This window comes from Vigna umbellata, chromosome 8 (genome assembly GCF_029865625.1).
Source record: "Vigna umbellata cultivar VRB3 chromosome 8, Vumbellata_1.0, whole genome shotgun sequence".
NCBI lineage: Eukaryota > Viridiplantae > Streptophyta > Magnoliopsida > Fabales > Fabaceae > Vigna > Vigna umbellata.
The window spans coordinates 7,136,493-7,142,080 of record NC_142172.1 but is presented as its reverse complement, the minus strand read 5'-3'; the positions used below and the strand labels follow the sequence as shown (position 1 = coordinate 7,142,080).

The window sequence follows — 5,588 nt, the reverse complement described above, 5'->3', positions numbered from 1 at the left end:
ACTCATTTAAAAACTTATGGTACTACACACATTCTCAAAGCAATGAGAATGGTAAAAATACACTAAACACTTAGAACCTACAAAATATTTGGAAGTACTCTATAAAAGAGAACTTTAGTAATGTCAGATTATTGACTCCCCCAAATTGTATACACAACCACTTAGGATGTCAAAGGCATTTCAATACTGAGGACTTCTCGTTGGATGCCCTTATTGAATGCCTATGACAATAGTGTTGAAATTGCCTTACATGTTTGACTTGAGTAGTAATAGGTTTATTACTTATGTCACATGGAGTGTTGCTGTTTTGGCTAAGTTTTTATTTGTTTGGCTTGTCACAGAACATGGCCCATTTTCCCAACCATCGTGGATGGATGTATGACTGTTGTTATAGTGGAAGGAGAGGTTTGAAGGAATCTTTTGCCATCGGAGTTGAAGAGTTTGTGGAGACGGCCCGACGATATCAATATTATGTTGTTGATGGAGGGATTCGATGTCCATGCATGAAGTGCAAATGTAAAAGGATTTTGAAAGATGAAGTCGTCAAACTTCACCTATACTAAAAAGGGTTCATGCCTAATTACACGGTTTGGACATTTCATGGTGAAGAAATTCCTTCGACCTCCACTACAGCTGAAAAGCGGCTTGCATCAGGTTCGAATACTATTGTACATACATCTGAGATAGATCAATTTGCCGATATGCAAGAGATGGTCGACAATGCTCTTCGTCGCCACGCTGAACAAGAAGCAAACGATAGTCATTATGAAGAGCCTCCAAATGAAACCACTCAGAGGTTTTTCAATTTACTGACAGAGGCAAATCTACCTGTATTTGAAGGTTCAACTGAGTCAAAATTATCAGTGTGCATTAGACTCATGGCTGACAAATCTAATTGGAACGTGCCCATTGAAGCAGTGGACTTTTATACAAAATTGATGTTAGATTTGACACCACCTAACAATTTTATGCCGAATAATTATTACCAAGCCAAAAAATGTGTTTCAAAGTTGGGATTGGAAGTAAAGAAGATTGATTGTTGTGTTAATGGATGTATGTTATTCTACCACAATGACAGTGGCAAAATTGATGCATTGTTGGTTGAATGCAAGTTTTGTGGCTCACCTCGATATCATACGATGCATGCTGGCCGGAGGCAAAAAAAAAACCCATTCCCTTGAAGTCAATGTTCTACTTGCCTATAATTCCAAGATTACAAAGAATGTTTACTTCAATGCAAACATCAGAACACATGACATGGCATGATGGTAACAAAACTGAAGGATTTTTGCGTCATCCTTCTGATGGTGAAGCTTGGAAACACTTCAATCGTAAACATCCATCCTTTGCTAGTGAACCGCGCAACATCAGACTTGGTCTATGCTCTTATGGGTTTACCCCGTACATTCAGGCCTCTGCATCACCATATTCATGCTGGCCCGTGATACTTACCCCATACAATTTCCCACCTAAGATGTGTATGACAAAGCCATACATGTTTTTATCGTTTATAATACCAGGTCCATCTAATCCCAAATCATTGATTGATGTATATTTGGAGCCTTTGATTGATGATTTGAAGAAGTTATGGAATGGTGTTTGGACGTATGACGTTTCAAGGAAGCAAAATTTCCTTATGAGGGCAGCCTTGATGTGGACTATTAATGACTTCCCAGCGTACGGCATGTTATCTGGTTGGAGCACGCATGGTCGATTAGCTTGTCCACATTGCATGGAACATACAAAGTCATTCCAATTGAGTTATGGCCGGAAAAGTAGTTGGTTTGACTGCCATCGACGGTTCTTGCCCATTGATCTCCCCTTTAGAAGAAACAAAAAGGCATTTCACAAAGGGCAAGTTGAAACGGATTTGCCCCCGCCCAAGTTGACTGGATCACACGATTGGAGAAGAGTGAAAGACTATTCAAAAGTCACTGAATCTGGTCAGAATAGGATAGAAGGGTTTGGAGAATGGCATAATTGGACTAAAAGAAGCATATTCTGGGAACTTCCCTATTGGAAAGACAACTTGCTAAGACACAACCTCGATGTCATGCACACAGAAAAAAATTTCTTTGACAATGTCTTCAACACAGTTATGAATGTTATAGGTAAGACAAAAGATAATGAGAAAGCAAGAAAAGATTTACCTTTGTATTGTGGACGAAAAGACTTAGAGTTGAAGGCGCAAGGTAACGGCCGATTATTTAAACCAAAAGCAAATTACACCATGTCAAAAGACGAGGCAACAATAGTGTGTGGATGGATCAAGGAGCTTAGAATGCCAGATGGATATGCTTCTAACTTGTCCAGATGTGCCAATGTTCAGAACGGTACTATTCAAGGGTTGAAGAGTCATGATTGTCATGTATTCATGGAGACTTTCATCCCTCTTGCGTTCAATTGTTTGCCAATGCACGTGTTAAATCCACTGATAGAAATGAGTAACTTCTTTTAAGATTTGTGTTGCACGACACTAAAGGAGAATTCCCTTAAAAAGATGGATGAAAATATCCCAATTATTCTCTGCAAATTGGAAAGAATATTCCCTCCTGCATTCTTTGATTCAATGGAGCATATTCCAATTCATCTTGCATATGAAGCTTGGCTTGGGGGACCAGTGCAATACAGGTGGATGTATCCATTTGAAAAGTTTATGGAAGAATCCAAACGTTCAGTTAAAAATAAAGCTAGAGTAGAAGGCTCAATTTGTGCAGCTTACTTACACAGAGAGACAACGTATTTTTGTTCACATTATTTCAAAAACTTCATGTTATCCCCCACTCATGTCAGAAATGAAATGCAATGGAAAGTTGAACCACGTGAAGGTGCATTATCAGTTTTCCGACAATATGGCCGTCACGTAGGGAAAGAATTCACACATTGGTTAACTGATGCTGAATTCAATTCTGCTCATGTCCGTGTCTTAATCAATTGCAGTGAAGTTAAGTCGTACCTTGAGTATGTCATCATCCATCTCTTATCTTTCCAGAGATTAAGATTTGTTATACACTAATGAATTTCATTTGTACCAGCTGTCGGAACAATCAGTACCGTTATAGAGTTGCGCAGCGGAATAAAATACTCGAAAAGCGTGTTACGGTCACAAATCGAGTTATGATGGTCCGTTTTAGAAAATCAATTTTCTTAGAGAAAATTTAACAAACACTTGATGTGCATAAAACAGTAACGAGTGTAAGGAATAGAAAAGTTGACACACTGGATTTTTATCCTGGTTCGATTCAAAAGAATCTACGTCCAGTTGTTAATCACTATAAAGAGTGATTAACGATTTCACTAAAATCAGTTTCAGCAAAATACAATTAAGAGTGAATAAACAAATCGAAATATAAAACCTTCCTTCGACCAACGAAATGGAAGCCAACAATCTACACTTTCCTTCAACTCTGGAACAGTGCAGAACAGTTCTTCCTTCGACCAACGAACCGGAAGAACAATAGCGTTGCCAACTCGAAGAGAATCGCTCCGACCTTTGACCCACAAAGCGAGAGCTTCTCCTTTTCACGAGACTAGGCAGTGCAATGAACTAGCTTTTGGAACTTCCTCAGATCACACTGTATTCTCAAAAGCTCAGTAGTGTTTCTAAGAGTTCTGGAACTCATCTATATAGCCCACTAGTCTAAAATTTGCAAAGATGAATTATAACTGCCGCAGATAATCGATTATTGTTAGTGATAATCGATTATTCGAGTCCGTTACAGGGTTTTCAAAAAGTGATAATCGATTATCCTGAGGAATAATCGATTATTCTAGAGACTTTTGGCAGTTCTCATCAGAACTGTGATAATCGATTGTTTGGAGTAATAATCGATTATTCCAGAGCAACGAGGTTTTTTAGAAGGGCTCAGGATAATCGATTATAGCTTCTAATAATCGATTAAATGCGTAGCAGTTCTAAAAATACGAATTTTTCCAAGTATTACATGTTTAAGGCTTTTCCTAATACATTTATAATCTACAAATTGCTTTTAAAACAACTATAACAATGTATCATCTTTCAGCATCATCAAAATTATTTATCTTCAAATTTACCAATGCTCTTCATTGGTAACAATCTCCCCCTTTTTGATGATGATCAAAAATCACTTTTTAAAAGCAACGTTGGGTTATCTGCAAAAGATACAAACTGAGAGACAACAATAGGAGTTAGTAGTAACTACACATATTTCTCCCCCTTTTTGATCATAAGCAAAAAGAGTGATAATGCTCCCCCTTAATATGAGCTCCCCTCAATTAAACAGTGTAAGTACTAAAATAGTAGATCATTTTATTCAGGAAAACATTAAAGAGTACAAGGGCACATAAAGCAAGACATGAATATGATAAAACATTCTAGGAATTCAAAACAAACAAACATGAAAGCACACTAATCAGAAAATCCTAAATCTAAAATTCAGGACTTGGTGGTCTCTCTGGAGGTTGGAGATTAAAATGATTTTCAATGTTTCCAATGCGAGTGTCAAGGTCATTGAACTGGTCGATCACAAATTCTTCATGATTTTGTTGCCACTCATATATTTGGTCAAAGTGAGATTGTTGAAAGAGACGCATATCCTCCAGTTGTTTAGACAGGTTTGCAAAATGCTCCTCCATAGTTAGGGATGAATTTGAAGGCATGTGAGAAGGACCAACATCAGCAGAGGTAGCAGCTGGGACGGGATCAACCATATGGGCGTCCATATCGTCATTGACATTTTCGTGGTGATCATCATCCTTGTGAATGATCACACGGCCACGAGCAACAAAACCCATTTGGCGAAATGTTGTCTCACCAATTTCAGTGCCAATTGCTTGAATGGAGGTAGTGAGTTCGCCGTCCACACTTACACCTTTGTATTCTAAAATTCGAGAGATGAGAAGTGCATATGGAAAATGATAAGAAGAATATTTCTTGGCCTTTACCATGGTGTCGGAGATGAGGGCTGGCCAATCAATGTGGATGTGATTTAAAAGCCCATATAGTAGTAGAAGATCTTGCTCCGAGCATTGAGCATGGTTAGTGGCACGAGGACATAGGATCCATACAATTAAGTAATGAATCATCCTTTCTTCAACCTTGAATCCACCCACAAGCAATTGTCGACGATTGATTTGGTGTTCAGGATGATGCAAAAAAGATTGAAAGGCGAGGAGACGATTGAAGTCCGGAACTCCAAGATGGACTTTGACAGCATCATCCCATAGTGTGAGTTGTGCAACATTTGTCCATATGTCATCATCCAGAATTATAGGGACACCTTTTACTTTTGTTGTGATGATGCCGTCACGATAACGCATATTAAAGTAGAAGACACGGATAAGATCAGGGTATATGCACCCCTTTTGCTCCACTAGATGAGTAAGTCCTTGAGCACGAAACAGATATGGAAATTGAAAGCCATAATAACGATAAAAGTCGAGACGGATGAACTTTACCGCCATGATTCGGCGTTCTTGCCAGAAATGAACATAGTCACCATGTTGCTCCTCATCTGAAATCCAACCTTCGACGGAAGCAAGACGAACATTTCGGGAGCGAGAGGAAGAAGCACCAGCAGTCCTCCTTCGGGTTCTTCTTGAATCAGCCA

The 5,588-nt window shown here is 38.8% G+C and overlaps 1 pseudogene; it reads left to right on the top strand.

Annotated features, from left to right (window-relative positions):
* The first annotated feature begins 344 nt into the window (after positions 1 to 344).
* On the top strand, positions 345 to 3,062 carry LOC148193942 (uncharacterized; annotated as a pseudogene).
* Positions 3,063 to 5,588: the final 2,526 nt, after the last annotated feature.